We start from the raw sequence: 19,616 nt of genomic DNA, 5'->3' as shown, positions 1-19,616 counted from the left end.
ATAGATGTCCACGAGAGAGGGGGAGAACAATTACTCAACTAGCACAACTTTAATATCACTCTCTTCATATCTCAAAAAGAATCATCAAGTATCAAACTTCCCATAGTATTCAATGCACTTTATACGAAAGTTTTTATTATACCCATCTTGGGTGCCTATCATATTAGGACTAATTTTATAGCCAAAGCAAATTACCATGCTGTTCTAAAGTACTCTCAAAATAATATAAGTGAAGCATGAGAGATCAATAATTTCTATAAAATAAAACCACCACCGTGCTCTTAAAAAGATATAAGTGAAGTACTAGAGCAAAATTTATCTAGCTCAAAAGATATAAGTGAAGCACATAGAGTATTCTAATAAATTCCGATTCATGTGTGTTTCTCCAAAAGGTGTGTACAGCAAGGATGATTGTGGTAAACTAAAAAGCAAAGATTCAAATCATACAAAATGCTCCAAGCAAAACACATATCATGTGGTGAATAAAAATATAGCATCAAGTAAAGTTACCGATGGACGAAGACGAAAGAGGGGATGCCTTTCGGGGAATCCCCAAGCTTTGGTTTTTGGTTTTCCTAATTTTACCTTGGGGTGCCTTGGGCATCCCTAAGCTTAGTCTCTTGCCACTCCTTATTCCATAATCCATCAAATCTTTACCCAAAACTTGAAAACTTCACAACACAAAACTCAACAGAAAATCTCATGAGCTCCGTTAGTGCAAGAAAACGAACCACCAATTTAAGGTACCGTAATGAACCCATTCTTTATTTATATTGGTGTTAAACCTACTGTATTCCAACTTCTCTATGGTTCACACCCCCCGATACTAGCCATAGATTCATCAAAATAAGCAAACAACACACGAAAAACAGAATCTGTCAAAAACAGAATAGTCTGTAGTAATCTGTATCTAACGCAAACTTCTGTGACTCAGAAAAATCTACCAAAATAGGAAGACCTAGATAATTTGTTTATTGATCTACTTCAATTGAAATCAGTATTTTATCACTTTCTGGTCATTTTTAACAATTGTTTTCGTGAGCAGAAAGTTTCTGACTTTTTCAGCAAGATCAAATAACTATCATCCAAGAAGATCCTATAGGTTTTACTTGGCACAAACACTAATTAAAACATAAAACCACATCTAACCAGAGGCTATATAAATTATTTATTACTAAACAGGAACAAAAAGCAAGGAACAAAGAATAAATTTGGGTTGCCTCCCAACAAGCGCTATCGTTTAACGCCCCTAGCTAGGCATTGATAATTTCGATGATGCTCACATGAAAGACAAGAATTGAAGCGCAAAGAGAGCATCATAAAACATGTGACAACAACATCTAAGTCTAACATACTTCCTATGCATAAGCATCTTATAGGCAAACAAATTATCAAGGCAAGCAAAAACTCATCTCATAGTAATACGGCAAATCACGAAAACTCATCTCATATTCCCTACGTTCAGCAGCAAGTTTTCTTTGTGGCAAGCAAAAGTAATAAAAAGGGCTAAAATTAATGGGACAAAAGTCCCCAAGATCAAGCTTAGGAGGTATGGGTTCCTCCTTTTGCCCCTCAAATTGCACAACCAATTCATCATTATAAGCGTTCTTTTGGCAAAAAGTCATGAGCCTTTGTTCAAGAGAAAAACCTAACCCATTGTTTTGAATAGCAAAATCATCATTGGGTTCAGAGATTCTATCAACTGAACATCTGTAGGAACCTTCTTTCTAAGTTTTTCATTATAAGCAACATGATCTAAAGATTGTAAATGCATTACATCTTCCTGATTAAAAAGGATAGCTTCTATGGGACGACGACCAACGTCCACCCTATAACGCGCAAAAATTTCTTGGGCCTCTTTCATTATAAATCTGAACTTATGTGCCAAAAAGATAGTAGCTACTCGCTTAACAGAAGAGTGCTCAATATTGGAAAATTCTAGAAAAATCCTTTGTATGCAAGGATGCATATGAATAAACTGTCTTTCAAGTTCAACTACGAGCAAAGATATAGCATCCGCAAGACTACTAGTTCTATGAAGAATAGATCCACCCATAGTGGGCAAAGCACCGGCACAAGTAAAGAAATCTTGAATAACTCCTTTTCCAATAATATTACCACTACCGATTCGAAACTTTTTAGTATGTAAGATAGTGGGTTCTTCAGGAGGATCATCAAAAGCATCAAAGTTTCCCATGTTATTACAATTTTCCTTATCAATGATAACCTCCCCAGTTTCAGACATAATGGCAGCAAATACCACAAGGGGCAAGTGAAAAGAGGCAAACGGAAAAAGAGGGCGAATAAAACGACAAAGGTGAAGTGGGGGAGAGGAAAACGAGAGGCAAATGGCAAATAATGTAATGCGAGGGAGAAGAGTTTGTGATGGGTACTTGGTATGTCTTGACTTGTGTGTAGACTCCCCGGCAACGACGCCAGAAATCCTTCCCGCTACCTCTTGAGCACTGCGTTGGTTTTCCCTTGAAGAGGAAAGGGTGATGCAGCAAAGTAGCGTAAGTATTTCCCTCAGTTTGATAACCAAGGTATCAATCCAGTAGGAGACTACACGCAAGTCGCCTTGTACTTACACAAACAAATAATAACCTTGCAACCAACGCGGTAAAGGGGTTGTCAATCCCTTCACGGCCACTTGCAAAAGTGTGATCTGATAGAGATAATAAGATAAATATTTTTGGTATTTTTGCTGTATAGATTGAAAAGTAAAGATTGCAAAATAAACGGCGACAGAAATAGCTAGTTGAAGGGAGATTAATATGATGGAAAATAGACCCGGGGGCCATAGGTTTCACTAGTGGCTTCTCTCAAGATAGCATAATCTACGGTGGGTGAACAAATTACTGTCGAGCAATTGATAGAAAAGCGCATAGTTATGAGAATATCTAGGCATGATCATGCATATAGGCATCACGTCCGTGACAAGTAGACCGAAACGATTCTGCATCTACTACTATTACTCCACACATCGACCGCTATCCAGCATGCATCTAGAGTATTAAGTTCATAAGAACAGAGTAACACATTAGGCAAGATGACATGATGTAGAGGGATAAACTCAAGCAATATGATATAAACCCCATCTTTTTATCCTCGATGGCAACAATACAATAGGTGCCTTGCTGCCCCTGCTGTCACTGGGAAAGGACACCGCAAGATTGAACCCAAAGCTAAGCACTTCTCCCATTGCAAGAAAGATCAATCTAGTAGGCCAAACCAAACTGATAATTCAAAGAGACTTGCCAAGATATCAAATCATACATAAAAGAATTCAGAGGAGATTCAAATATTGTTCATAGATAATCTTGATCATAAACCCACAATTCATCAGATCTCGACAAACACACCGCAAAAAGAATTACATCGAATAGATCTCCAAGAGAATTGAGGAGAACTTTGTATTGAGATCCAAAGAGAGAGAAGAAGCCATCTAGCTAATAACTATGGATCCGAAGGTCTGTGGTAAACTACTCACACATCATCGGAGAGGCTATGGTGTTGATGTAGAAGCCCTCCGTGATCGATTCCCCCTCCGGCGGAGAGCCGGAAAAGGCCCCAAGATGGGATCTCACGGGTACAGAAGGTTGTGGCGGTGGAAATAGGGTTTCGTGGTGCTCCTGGTTGTTTTCGGGGTATATTAATATATATATATATATATAGGCGAAAGAAGTCGGTTGGGGGAGCCACAAGGGGCCCACGAGGGTGGGGGGCGCGCCTCCCTACCTCGTGGCCACCTCGTCGCTTCCTTGACGTCCACTCCAAGTCTCCTGGGTTGCGTTTGTTCCAAAAATCACTCTCCCGAAGGTTTTATTCCGTTTGGATTCCGTTTGATATTCCTTTTCTGTGAAACACTGAAATAGGAAAAAAAAACACAGCAATTTGCACTGCGCCTTTGGTTAGTATGTTAGTCCCAAAAATAATATAAAAGTGTATAATAAAACCCATTAAACATCCAAAACAGATAATATAATAGCATGGAACAATAAAAAATTATAGATACGTTGCAGACGTATCACACTCATCGACGGTGGTGCGGGGCTCAACATCCTCTCTGTCGAGACGTTTGAGATGGTCCAGCTGCCCTACGACCAGCTCCTCCCCACCAAGCCTTTCTCAGGGGTGACCGACGGCTCGACCGTCCCCATAGGGCAGAGTCGTCTCCCCGTCACCTTCGGCAAGCGCGACAACTACCACATCGAGCTCATCAACTTCGACGTCAGCCACATCCGTCTCTCGTACAATGCCACCCTCGGGTATCCAGCTCTCACCAAGTTCATGGCAGCAACTCACCACGGCTATAATGTTCTCAAGATGCCAGGAAGTGGCGGCATCATCACGGTCGCCTGCGACGAGAAGGATGCGGTGTGCTCCCTCAAGCACGCCTACCAGGCCGCGACAGTCGAGAACTCCGATGACGAGGGCGCCACCCATCCTCCTGAGGCCGTCCCCAAGAAGAAGCCGCTCCTCCTCAGGGGCCTTCAGGAGACCGGGGCGTCCGACAATCGCGCCTCAGGTCTTGCGCCCACTGCTGGGGCGCCTTCCTCTCCCGCATAGGAAGGCGCACCCAGCGCCCCTCTTTTGACGAGCTTTGGGGATCTCATATGGAGGGCCTCTGACATGGCCAGCGTCACGAGGGAGGCGTTCGGGCACCATGTGGAGGCGTGTTTCAATGTGTGCTTCCATGAGCAGGGTGCAGGGCGCGAGGCGCCAGGTGCTCAGGAGTTCATCACGAAGGCAATTGAGGAGCTTCGGGAGGCGCGGGCCATGCGTGGCGAGTGTCGCCCCGCGTCACTCAGTGCAGCTGCCGCCGCGGACATGGGTGGCGAGCTGCGGGTCCGCGTCAACATCCCAGGCCTCAACAGGGCTACTTCTCAGGAGCTCTTCTGGCCGTCCCATATCGGCCGGTGCGGAGGCCACCCCCACAGCTACGTCTGCATGCCGTTTGGCCTGCCCGGCGCGGCTGCCTCGCACCATGGCCACATGCGGGGCGTTCTGGCAGCTCGCGAAGCCAGGCCCCAGGCGGTCCTGACGGAGGAGGTGCCGGAACCTCGTGAGCCCCCCGGACCTCCGGAGCCCCCCGGACCTCCGGAGCCCCCCGGACCTCCGGAGCCCCCCGGGATGCAAGACTCGGCTGGCTCGTGAGGAGCGACTTATGCAACATGCACCTTCAGCTACTCCAACACTTCTACAACGATAGTGCCAGGTGACTTTTCGGTTTGTTCAAATTGAGGGCGCCCCTCGGGCTGCATTATCCTCAAGCTGCTAGAGCCTGTCCCTGCAGCCGCACCATTTTGGTTCATGTACTCTGGACCGGTTATTCATGCTTCAGTTATCATGGTTGTTGATATTTCTCCTGCCGTTTCGTTATCTATGGAATTGCCCCGCGTGGCCTCTACGCGTTGCTAAACTCGCCTCTTGCTCATCCCGCAACTGGGGCTACTGGCCTGGCGCCTGTGCTCGGGTCCGTCCCTGCAGCGCTGATAAACCTAAGAGACTAAGCTGTGGCTCGGGGCCGGCCCCGCGCCCGTCACTTCAACGGGTCCTTAGTGCCTTCGTCTTCTTGCAGAAAGATCACCGGCAGGATAGCAAGCATGGCTGCATATGATGTTTCCTTTCTTCAGCTAACTCGCAAGAACCTCCAGAGCAGGGACCACTAGCAGCTCACCCATCCCTCGCGGCGCAACACCCCTTGGGCACCCCCTCAAAGCCAGCCATTCTTCTCTCGCGCAAGTCGCTTGCACGTTAAAGGGGGGCCCTTGAGCACCGCGCCTCGGGGGCTCCTACCGGCTCTCGAGCCCTCACCCCTGGGCTTGACCACGACATCGCGACCTGGCATACCAATGGCGGCTGAGCCTCGCTCAAGGGCCGGGACCCGAGGACGTAGAGCACCCAGACGAGCGAGAAGGATGGGGACGGCACGGGCCTTGCCCAGGGGCGCCATCGGGATAAGGACACAGCCTAACGTCACGCGAGAAGCTCGTCCTCACAGCTAAGGAGTCATCACGGGCTCGCCAAGATAAGTTAACTCACACTTGCATGATGGAACGAACCTCACGATCAGCGTTCCGACTCTAGCGATCTTGCTCGGGCAAGGATGTTCCCCTTTCAGTCTTTCGGGAGCCGCTTGTGCGCCAAAGGGGACCTCCTGAGCATCGCACTTAAGGGCTCTTACTGGACCTCGGGCCGCTCACCTCCTGGCCTTGACCACGACATCGCGACCTGGCATACCAGCGATGGCCTAAGCTTACCTGGGGACTGGGTCCTAGCGGCGTAGAGCACTATGCTATCGTAGTAATGAACGAGGGAACCATGCCAAGGCAAGATACGCAAGCACAACACCGAATCAGAAATGATAACGTAAAAGTGCTAGCATCGTAGCTTTTTGACATGGGATTTTTACATCTCGTGCCCCTGGTTCCTTAGCTGTACTCATTCATCCCCACGCTCTTAACTTTTGCTCACTTTTCCCCACTCCCTTGGCTGAAACTCTCACAAGTGTGCAAACTGGACGTTGTCGTCGGGTCAATGGCTTGACCGTTAGCTCTGACTAGTGGGGCTGCGTAGGCGTGCGTGCAATTGACTGCGGTCGTGGGGTAGCACGTGTCCCTGGAACATGCCAGAAACGTCCCATCGTATAAGCGGGGAAACCACGTCGCCCCTACCATTTTCCCCCAAATCCCCTCCCTGCTGCATCGTCTCCCTCTCTCCCACCGCGTCATCTCGCTCTCCTCCACCACACCGTCTTGCTCTCCCCCACCGCATCCTCGTCCTCACCTTCATCGCCTCCCTCATGGCGGACGCTCGTGGTGACGCCGGCGCAGTGGCAGGAGATCTAAAAGGCACGGTGACCGCGGCAGCAGATGCAGTGCAAGACGTTGGCGGCGTCCATGGTGGTGCGGGGAAACTTGCAACTGCTGTCGTGGCTGTGGATGTGGAGAAGGAGGTGGCGGGCTGCGCCTCGGCGCTGCTGGAGCTGAAGGTGACGGCGTCGAGCGGCGCAGTCCATCCAGATGCGCATCCTGGCGAGGAGAAGGTGCTATAGGAGGTATTTCCATTTGCTTGTACCCTAGTTGCAATATTTAGATTGTAGAGTTAGTCCCTAGTTTCATTGGTTGGATTGTGATTCGTAGGGTAGTATAGATGGTTTGATTAGTTGGTTTAAGGGATGGGGATTTCTGTATGGGGGGATGGGGTTTTTTGTATGGGTGTTTTTTTGGATTACATTCGTTGCAAAAATGCTAGACATATCTTAATGAGAGACATGGATGTATGCTTAGATTTGTTTTTGAATGCTAGACATATTGGGGTTTTGAATGCTACAGACATGTATGCTTAAATTTGTTTTTGAATGCTACACAGATTGGTGTTTTGAATGTCATATGCCCAAATGGAATGCATTAATTTTGATGTACCTATCAAATGATTAAGAACTTACTTGATTCATCCGTATATAGATTTGTCCACAATATGTACTTATATTAGCTTTTGTTCAATGTGTGTGCATGACAATGGAAAATGCAAATAGGATCATAGTATGGATAATATGATCAATGTGTCATGTGTGCATATCTAAATTATCAGTTGGCTTTTGTATTTACTAGCAATGGATGTAATTGTATATTCAGGAGGATGATTCTGTGCGGAATAAGAGGAAATTGGCCCTTACTAGGTTCGACCCATACGATCTAGAGTACAGTGATGCCGAAGAATATGAGGTAAGCCTACTTGAAATTTAGATTGTTCATTTAGTTCCTTTGACATGGTGTACATGAATCTATGATGTATTAATGTAATTCATTTATGTGTGCAGTATGATTCTGGAGAAGATGTGTATAAAGGGAACGTCGCGTCTTTCACAGTGAAGGAGGTGGAGAAGATCAAGGCCAAGGGAGTTGCTTCCTTCTACAACCGCAAGATCAAGAAGTGGCACTACCCTGCACCACCAAGCCAAAGCCAAAGGATGGCCGCTTCGATCACCTTGTGTCTCAAGTAGAGGATGTAGCGATTCGCGGGGAGGAATATAAGATCAGGGGGTAGCATGCTATCCTCGCGAAGGCCCTGACTCCGGTGTGATGTGATGAACTGAATGTGGCAGCAAGTTTTATCTTTATCTTTTTGGTTACTTTTGGTGAACTGAATGTGGCTGTTTGGTAAACTTTGTGTGGTGGTATCTAAACTTTGTGTGTGATCTATGGTAGTAATGTATTATGCTATCTATATTTGTCTGTCCTTAAATTTGCCTGTGGTGTATTGTTAGTTATGTTTAGATGTTGCGAGCTATGAGTTTAGGTGTTGCAACGTGCTGCAAAGAATAAGCAAAAAGAGCAAATAGTCCATCATTTGATCAAATATTCCAATAACAGAGCAAAAAATAACATTTGAATGAAGATAGTCCATCATTTGATCAAGTACTCCAATAACATATCAAATATTCCAATAACAGATCAAATATTCCAATAACAGATCAAATATTCCAATTTGAATTTGAGGCAAAATTTGAATTTGAACCAACACTTGAAGTCCATTGCCCTGTGGTGTGATGTTGCAAAGTTTGCTGAACTATTATAAACGTTAGCTGATCAATCCGATCTCTTTTGCGTGGTAAAACTTATAGTCATGAGAAATGTGCTCCAAATGAGCTCCATTTGTAATCAAGTTTTTTTGGACCTACTCCAAATGAGCCAAATATTTTTATTAACACCTATTCGATCTATATAGTGTAGATTCGAAGTCTCACTATTTATTGAATTAATCTTCATATTTTTACATTTTTTCAAAAAAATATGCTTCAATAGAAAACCATTAAAAACACGTTTAAAATATGAAAATGGAAAACTAAGTTCGGATCCTTCTTATCCACTTTGAAATCAAGCTTTGGTGAATTTTTTGATTTTTTTTAATTTTTGAAAAACCTAAGGGAACCCTACCTCCTCTCCTTGAACTCTGTGCAACGTTGTACATGATAGCTCATATGTGTGAAGGTTTTTTCATGAAAATGTCCATAGACCAAGTTTATGATTTTTGGTTGGTAACATGTCACGTAAGACAACATTGTGCGCAGGTTTTTTTTTGACTTTTTAAATTAATGGTGCTCATTTGACCTCGGTTGTGCCACCTAGGTTTTTTTTGAAAATTTCCGAATACCAAGTTTAGTATTTTTTCCTCGTTAGTGTGTCTTATGAAATGACGAACAGTGAAGGTTTATTTTTTTCTATTTTAGAAAAAATTAGTTATGCTCAGTCAAAGCCTAGATAACCCCGTTGACCAGCTCAAAAACCCTCTAAACCCCGCGGGGTTTCACCTAACCCTAGCTCCAAACATCAGCCGTCCGATCATACACTAGCGCCAAGCGACAACCCTCAGATGTGGTCTTCTAGAAGGGCTGGCTGCATGCAGGCTCCGCGCCGTTGGATCAGATGGACGGCTCCGCATTGTTGGATCGTGGGGTGATCCACGAGATATTCTCCCTCACCTTCTTCTTCCTCTCGCATCCCTGCCATCTGCCCTTGTTGTTCTTTGACCCCATCTTCTTTGACCATGCAGTACACCGGACCAACCTACCGCTTCCCACCCACCGTGCCGGAGAGGCTCTTCCCTGCCGGCGTGTACGTTGAGCGTACACTACGTTTGTGGGCGATACCAAGGTGGAGGACCGCAAGGGGATTCACCGAGTTCTTCCTCGCGGCCGGCTACCGCCACCTCCCACGGGGATCTCCAATGATATTCCGCGTCGAGGAGGTCATCCAAAACGGGGTGGTGGTTGCTATCCTTGCCCACATCACCAACCCCTTCGACGCCTTCTACCTCCTCGTCTGCGTGTTTGGGTGTGGCTGCGAGTTCATCGCTTTCACCACCCACAACATCTTCACGGAGTACAGCAACATCTTCCCCACCATGTCGCGCATGCACACTCTGCCGTACCCCATCGACAACACCCCGGAGGAGCAGCGAAGGGCGCCCGGAGGAGCGAGGTGGAGAAGGCGGCGGCTAGGGTTTAGAACCCTCTATCTTTTTTCTTTTTTTAATCTATGTTATGTTATTAACACTACAAAAAAATACACTTCCATGATGATACATGTTTGTCATAGTAGGTCATGTTTTTTGTCATGCACGTACATCCATGACGATTTTATGACAGATTCAAGATAGTCATACCTGTGCTGTCGTAGAAGTCTTCCATGACATTACCAAAATTATCATCACGGAAGTGTCCACTTCCATGACGATAAATGGCGCGTCATGGTAGTTCTTTCGTCAAGGGTGACCGACACGTGGCATCCAGCGTAACGGCTCGCGGTTAAGCTACCGGGTCCGGTTTTGGATCCGATAAGCCGTTAACAGCCCGGACCAATGGGGATTTTCCACATGTAAAATTCTCAATGGCTGGAGGAACCACGTGTCGGCTCACCGTTGGGACAGATGTCATCCACTCATTAGACAGGAGGCGCCTATGATACGTCGACACGTGGCACGGCCCAACAGAGGACCATTCCAGTGAAAAGGCCGGCCCATTTGACTTGGTCAAAAGTTAGCGGGCCAGCCCACGGAAAGCCTGTTAACGGCCTATTCGTATATAGCCCATTTATGGCCCACTAACTCGTGGCCCGTTACGGCCTATCCGAATTAAGCCCAGTAGCTTCATCTGGGCCGTCCAATATGATTCCAACCCGTTGTAACTTCTGGCCCATGTATGTCCCATGACGTCTTGCGGCCCATATGTGTCCTTTAACTCTTGGCCCATTAATGACCCGTGGTGAAACTGGCCCGTAATGAACAGTGTGCCGTTTTATACCCATTAATGGCCCATTATTCCATTGGGCCATTTCCAACCCGTGTTATCTTTTGGCCTTCTGACGACCCATTTATTCTTGGGCTCATTTCCAGCATTCGGTTACTTATGGCCCTTACTGGCCTTTCCTGCTTGTGGGCCAAATTCAGCCCGTGGTTACAGTTGGCCTCTTTGTGGCCCGTTAATCCATTGGGCCGTTTTCATAACGTCATCAAATACGGCCGATTAACGACGACCCGTTATGGTCGGCTCATGAACGGACGATTCCAACTCTAGCCCATAATGCAGTCTGTTATTGGCCCATGTTTGGCCAATGGATCATACGACCCGTAGAAGGCCCATTGATCCTATGGCCCGTAGAAGGCCCACTGTTTCTATGGCCCATAGAAGGCCCATTGTTTCTACGACCCGTAGAAGGCCCATTGTTTCTACGGCCCGTAGGAGGCCCATGGTCACTACAGTAAGTATGTAGCCCATGGTTATTGTGGCCTAGTTTTAAAAAATAGGTTATTGCGGCCACTAGCAAACCGCGGAAAAAGAACTGCATTGACTACAAGCAAACAAATAAACAAGACAATAAGGAAATAAATATGCAAGCAACTTACGCTAGGCTATCGCGACTATTACACATATTACATCCACTGGGCATCAAAGTTCGCCACAATTATGTTCTAGTTTTTGTTGCCAAATGAAGATAAAGACACAGTTCAAATAATATCTGTTTAAGACAAAGAAGAATTGATAGAATATAAGTGTGGGAAAATACAGAGCAATAACAACACTTGTAATGTGCATGACATGATAACATAACTGTTTGTTCAATTGAAACTGAAATCGACATAGAGCAAGTTACAACAGCAAACCAGTTAAAGAAACAGGTTTAAAACATACCTGTTGCGCAATTGGAGTTTCAGTTCCATCCTTCAAATTCGAAAATAGTTGGTATGAGTAAATACAATGATGCAAGAGCAAAGGAGTATGAACCATAGCTACAGAACCTGACCCGAGAACAATTCTTCTTCTGCTTTAAGCATTGAGTTGGGCTTCGGAGTGGTGGTCCTCGTGCTTTGGGCACTGCAGTTCGTGTACTAACTGCTCGTGTTTGGATGCTCTATGGTGGAGACAGTGCTGTGTCACCTGGAAATGGGTTACTATCTGCTGGGGTTGGGGTTAGAAGGGGTGTAGCTGGTTCTTTGTCCAACTAGGTAGGGGTACAATCTGCGAGAGTCTGGGTTATGTGTGGTGGGGCTGGTTCTTGGGCAACTACAACCGTGGTTCTATCTGCATCGACTGGTAGCACTATCTTTTCTGAAGATCGTGTTGTTACTCCCTTTGATACTGCCATCACCCTCTCCAGTTCAAATGGATGATAAGCAAGAAAAGTAATTGAATGTACAGACATTGTATGATAGACAGGTGCAATGGATAGTGGGGAATAACAGAGGGCACGAAATAATTCACATTTATGTTGTCTAACCAAACATGATAGCATGACACAATTTCACATATATGATGGCTAACTAAAAAGGATGGGAAGACATAGTTCAAAATATTATGACTATGTAAACAGGATGACATGATATAACTATATAATGTATTTATTAAATAGGTTGGCATGCCATAATTCACATACATGCCGCCTATGGAAACATGATAGCATGATATAATTCACGGATAGAATGACCTAATTCAAAATATGATGACTGTAAACACTAAACAAGATGAGATGATATAACTTTATGATGTCTTTATTAACTGGGTTGGCATGCCATAATTCAGATAGATGTTGTCTATGAAAACATGATGGCATGATATAATTCAAATATATGATTTATATACTAAGCAAGTAAGCAGAGGGCAATCGCATATATGATGTAAAAACTAAGCAATGCAAGACAACATGCATGACATGAGTAATATAACCCTGCCAAGTTTGAGCATAGACCTCAGGGGGGAAATAGGAGTGGTCATCTGTCTCTGAATCCTCCTCTGAGGAGCTAACCGTAACCAACAAAATGTCTGCTTCAGCAGGTAGCATTGTCTGCTCTGAATACCTTGTTTTCACTCCAGATACTTCCATCACCGCTTCAAATGGCTGATGCACAGGAAGAGTAGTTGAATATACAAACGTTGTCGACAAATGGAACACGTAATACAAAAAAGGATAGCATGATATAATTCACATATATGATGATTGGCTAAACAGCTTGGCATTGCATAATTCACATATATAATGCCTTGCAACAAGATAACATTGCATAATTCACATATATAATGTCTTGCAACAAGATGGCATTGCATAAAGCATTTCTAAACTACGCAAATGACATAGCAATGCAAGACACCATACACACGATATGAGCAACATAACCCTGCCAAGTTAGAGCATACACCTCGGGGGGGGGGGGGGAATAGGACTGGCCATATGTCTCTGAATCCTCCTCTGAGGAGCTACCTATAACCAGCGAGATATGCGCTTCGTCAAATAGCATAGTCTGCTCTAAAGACCTTGTTTTCACTCCAGAATTTTCCATCACCGTGTCAAATGGCTGATGCGCATGAAGAGTAGTTGAATGTACTAACATTGTTGACAAATGTAATACGTAATAAAAAAAGGATGGCATGATATAATACACATATAAGATGACTGATTAAGCAGGATGGCATTGCAAAATTCACATATATGATGCCTGCCTAAACAAGATGGCGTTGCATAATTCACATATATGATAAAGAAACTAAACAGATGGCACTCACACAGAGCATGTCTAAACTAAGCAGGTCACATATTTGATGTATAAAGTAAGAAATGCAAGGCACCATATGCATGATATTACCAACATCAGCATGCCAAGTTAGAGCGAAGACCTCAGGGGGTAAATAGGAGTGGTCTTGTCCTTCTGAATCCCCCTCAGAACAGTTATCTTCCTCTTGATTACAATCCAAAATGGGTGGAGGTGGGGCTGCCTTTACACCCACCATGGAGCGACTTCTGCATGAAATTTTACTGCCGCGCAAGGCTCGTCTCTTTTGCTCTACATGTTCAGTTCCATTGTGTACAATAACTGACATGCATAGGAATAAAACATAGTGAGATTATGTAAGGAGCGCACGCAGAAATCCAGAGTGATGGTAGCAACCTGCGGATAGACCCAAAACCAATATAGCAGGCAAATAATGGCTTCAGTTAAAAAATATAGGTAATAGGTTCTTTACTGTTTGTTTCCCACCCAACATGAAACTCATAGTAGACACCAGAGATTAACCAAATAGTAGATAGATACTCTTGATTGCGGCCCCGATATGTGCCCCACAACCATTTAAAAACTCAAGTTTGAGCATTAATTTGGAGCTGATTCAGAGTCTATTCGGTGAATAGGACGATAAAGTAGCATGTAATATTAAGCGATGCATAACGTAAGCAGACACGAAAGAGTGCGACGTCTCTTGCGGACCCGTGTAGTCCTCGAGGTCATCTGCTTGGTTGATGATGGTATTGCAGTTGTCGTGGCTGCCGGCCGCGGGGAAGAAGATTTGAGGCGGCGAAAGATAGTCTTGAGGACGGATCCCTGCTGTGGTGGACCCTTCCGTCATTGGAGCAGCTGAGCTGGGGTGGACGACGGCGCAGCAGGAGCGGGACAAACCACACAAGGTTTTCTTTAACACATATCTGTAACAGAAGTAATTGTGTAAGGGCTTGTTTGAATTTGAGGATTCAAAAATGCAGGGATAGGAAATACACAGAAATAGGATTGGAATGCACGTGCAAAACAGAGAATTTAAAAACATAGGATTTCTGCCAATCTGGGTGTTTGGTTCACAAGAATTGGAAGATCACAGGATGCAAAGAAGCATGGTGAGATTAAGTCAAACCACAAGAAAATGTACGGTTATAATGCTATTATGCTACTATCTCTTGATCTTGTGCTTTATGAATAGGAATTTGAAAAGGAGGACAAGTGGATATTAAAATCCCTACGGTTTTTCTTTCAAGGAGACACTAAAGGAACAAATCCTACAGGTTTCCTTTGCTCCATTCCTTTGAACCAAATACATGAATATTAGTACCATAGGAAACTTTCTAATTCCTATGTTTTTCTTTCACTTTTCCTTTCAAGCATAGGTGATTCTAGCTTGAGCAGGGAAAAGCCTACACTCAAAAAATATTTTTGTGCTACTTCTACTACTTTGGACCCAGGCCACTGCCCTACTAGCTCAACTCCCAGGCCCATCTACAAATGCACAGCTCAAACGCGTAGAGATAAATAATGATGGCGTTCAAGAGAGTCCAGCACGGATAGCTAATTTACCTGGTACCTCACTGCTTGTCATATAGTAGGAGAAACTACTCGTATTTCACGTTACTACGTGTGCTCAGTGGACAATATATATAACATGTAGAGTAAAAAAGAGATGCAACAAGTGGACAACCTCTTTGGCGAAGCCATGTCGATCTCAGCGTGATTGGGTTGGTCGGTGAGGATGCTCCGGCTGATTTAGTTGTCGGAGGAGGGGTAGAAGATCTTAGGCGTCTGGAGCTGGAGCCCGGGGTACTGCTCCGCTGTGATGGAGGGTTTCGTCGTTGGAGCAGCTCCGGTGAGTTGTATGACGGTGAGGCTGAAGCAGGACAAGAGAGACAACGTTAACCTGAGTGGAATTAGAATAGCATATCCAATAGATGACGTAAAGTACATAACCACAAAGTGCTAGATGTAAAATACATCAGCCGCTCATCTTTGAACTAAACTGTCGAAACTGAATTTAATTGTCGAAACTGAATTTTGTTGTCGAAACTGAATTTTACTGTCGAAACGGAATGCCCTAGTAGCAGAAAAGCAGTAGCAGCAGCGCGTGCGAGCGCAGGGGCAGCTGGTCGTGTTGCAGCATTTCGGGTAGCAGCTGCAGGGGCTCGAGGGAGAGCAGGATCTGCTGCTCGTGCAGCAGCAGCACGCGCAAGAGTAGAGCAGCAGCGCAAGCAAGAGCAGCAGCGCGAGCAAGAGTAAGAGCAGACCAGGCAGGGGACCAAGAGCAAGAGCAGAGCAGTAGCGCGAGCGAGAGCCAAAGCAGCATCAGCTCCTACTGATGTGGACGTTGCCGCGGAGGAGCGACGCCCTGGAGGAAGTGGCCAGTGACGCCGTCGTGGATAAAGCCACGCCATGTCGCCTCGGGACCAAGCGTCGGCAACACCGTGAGATCAAATCAAGAAGAAAATGTGGCGATTGGTGTAGAACCTCTTTGGTGGCGCTGATTAGGACTCAGCTTCATCTGAGGAATCAGTGATGATGCTGCTCTTCCGCTAGTGCAGGTGAAGACGGTGATGTGCGAATGGAGGTGGCACGAAAGACGAGGGGAACATCGGGGTAGCTCCTTGGAGGTGGAGAACGGGGTGGCTGAACCGGCGGGACGATGAGATCGACGACGGATCCTCATCCGGTGCGGTGGATGAGGGACGTCGAGGTGTTGCTGTGGACGACGTCATCGGGGAAGAGGCTCCGGCTGGGTGGCAGACGGAGGAGGGTGCGGGGCTTCGTGGGTTTTCGCGGCCTCGTTCTACGAATTGGTGGGCGGATGGTATGGGAGGGGGAAACCATGTCTTAGGGACGCGCTTGTCCAAAATGTGGGGTAAGTTACGAAAGTACCCGCACCGATTTGAGCTAGGCGGTTCTTTCGGTTCAGGGGTATCATGGGCATTTCGCGTCTCGGGATTTGGCAGGAGGTGGGAGTTTTCGCGCGCGCTATAATTCCGGGATAGGAAGGCGCGGGTTGAGATGGAGGGAGTTTTCAGAGCACAACAAGACAAAGATATATCTTAAACATTTCAGGGTAACAAGGCGCGGGTTGAAATTTCTGAACAAGCCTAACGTGTACAGTACCAAATCAATTCGCACTTCCCTCGATGAAAAAACAAAAAGAAATCAATTCGCACCACACAAGAGAGTCTAGTCTCTGTACCAAATGAATTCGCACTACAAATGCCATTCAAAACTTTGGATTCATGTTATGTTCAATTAAAATATTTTGCTACGTGTATAATTCATGCAACCTGTTACTCAAATGAACGTTCTAGTGCATTCCAAATGTATATACTACCACTTCAATATGAACTAAATTTGAATCCGTTTCTCTATTTGAAGAAGATATACAATCATGATTGTTGTCAAGTTAAACCATTTGAATTCGTTCCTCTATTTTAATAAGATCTACAATCATCATTATTGTCAAGTTAAACCATCATTTGTATATTATCTTCACAACACACCACATGATTACTGTCGAGTTAGATATGAACTATGTGTACTATATGAACTCAATTTTTTGAATCCACTTTATGTTGATTTCAAATCACAGTACATTTCAAGCTCTACCTAGATCTACATAATCTAAAACATGTCTCATATGTATAATGTGTTTATCACATAATGTATGGTGCCCCGCCCCCTATGCCTACAAGTATTTAGAAGTGAGTTGCAAACGCCACACATTATCACAAATTCAAAAAAAATGTGAGATTGTTCGATATATAGTATGGTTTAGATTGTTCGATATTTATTTGTAAGCTGCAAACGCCACACATTATCACAAATTCAAATAAAATGTGAGATTGTTCGATGTATAGTATGGTTTAGATTGTTCGATATTTAGCTGTGAGTTGCAAACGCCACGCATTATCACATTATGGTATAACATGTCCAAAACCACACCACGCGTATCACCGATATATTCATGCACGCATATGTTTATAACACTACGATCTCCTATTCAAATATATGAATCCACTTTCATATCGAATTATGATCTTTGTTAGTCTCTTACACCCACATAATCCTCTAACCTTTGTAGCTAGAACTAACTTTCTCTTGTGCATGCACATGCCCTCCCCCTCCCTCAGCATTCTATCCATCGCGCACATTCATTTTTTTCTTTAGGTCGTTCTCCCACGGTCTCCACAACTCCTTTCCGACACACACCGATCGATAAACCTCTCCAGCGATGTCTGCCTACCACATACACACGCACCTTCTATCTCCTCCTTTCTGTGTCTATGCCTCGTGGCATACGGTCCCACACACGTGTAAAAAACTCTCGCCCCTATTTTCATAAATCTCACAATCGCACACTCCTCCCCCTATCTAACTAGTAGGCCTCTCGCACCACCTCCTAGCTCCATTCTTTCCGTCTATCCATCTCGCCGGGCCTTATTTGCCTCTAACAAATAGATGTACACCGACCGATCTCCTGCCATACATATAGCTAGCTAGGTCGTTATAACTCGTTTTCCCCACGCGCCGATCGATCTACCTCATTAGTCATGTCTCTCCCTTCCTCCGACACACAACAATTGATCTACCGATCTAGTTAGGTCTGCTTACCAAACACATGGTCCCCCTTCATCATCCATGCATGCCTCCCGACACATCTATGATGCACACGCACACACAGAAACACATCCCCACTCTTATTGATAATATTCCTGTTCTAGCCTCAGTTTGTGTAGTAGGCCTCTCCCACCATCTTCGAGAAGCAACTCCACCACCCATCCAGCACTCTACCTCTCTCCCTCCCTCTCTCTCTCTCTCTCCTCTCTCTCTCTCTGTCCCAGCCTATTTCCCGTCCTTCACTTATGTATGGATGTCGATCGATCTCTCTCAAGACATAGCTGGGTCTCTCCTTCTCAACACATATACGAGTCGATCTACCTCTCTAGTTAGGTCTTTTCCTCCCCCACACACCGGTACATCGAGCGCTCTAGTCATGTCTCCCTATCACACACAAACTTTCCCTGTGCCCTCTGATGTTCCGGTAGGTCAGTTTCCCTATATCTTTGACTTCCACACACACAATTTCGATGGCTCTCTTCATCGATCTCGCACCCACCCACTTGATCCTCTCTTCGACTCTATCGATATCTATGACCCCTCCCTCTCTTCTCGTGGATCGCTGTCGGTGTCAAAACTGGCGGATCTCGGGTAGGGGGTCCCGAACTGTGCGTCTAAGGTCGATGGTAACAAGAGACAGGGGACTCGATGTTTACCCAGGTTCGGGCCCTCTCTACGGAGGTAATACCCTACTTCCTGCTTGATTGATCTTGGTGAATATGAGTATTACAAGAGTTGATCTACCACGAGATCGTAATGGCTAAAACCCTAGAAGTCTAACCTATATGATTATGATTGAGATTGCCTCTACGCACTAAACCCTCCGTTTATATAGACACCGGAGGGGACTAGGTTTGTACAAAGTCGGTTACAGAGAAAGGAATCTTCATATCCGAACGCCAAGCTTGCCATCCATGCCAAGGAGGGTCTCATCTGGACACAGGTGAGAGTCTTCGGTCTTGTATCTTCATATCCCATCAGTCCAGCGCATGTCCAACAGGCCGGACGCCCGAGGAGCCCTTAATCCAGGACTCCCTTAGTAGCCCCTGAACCAGGCTTCAATGACGAGGTGTCCGGTGCGTAGATTGTCTTCGGCATTGCAAGACGGGTTCCTTCTCCGAATACTCTAAAATAGCCTTCGAACACAAAGAACGTGTCCGGCTCTGCAAAACAAGTACCACACACAACCGTAGAGAGTATAATACTTCACGAGTCCAATCCACTGACAACTTTTTGTGGCGTGACACCACATCACCACCCGGTCGTTATTTCGAACCGTTTTTAGCCTACTGCTCCATGTTCCGAGACGCGGTTTTATTGGCATGTCTGGTCGAAGCAGAGATCGTGTCCCCTTATCTCGGGATTCTCATCAATACAGGCGTGGGTAACCCAACCATTCCGTTGGCATGATTCCTTGGGAATAGGCAGGTTTAAGG

The sequence above is a fragment of the Aegilops tauschii genome, chromosome 1, assembly GCF_002575655.3.
Source record: "Aegilops tauschii subsp. strangulata cultivar AL8/78 chromosome 1, Aet v6.0, whole genome shotgun sequence".
NCBI classification, from domain to species: Eukaryota; Viridiplantae; Streptophyta; class Magnoliopsida; order Poales; family Poaceae; genus Aegilops; species Aegilops tauschii.
Note: the sequence above shows the minus strand (reverse complement) of the source record.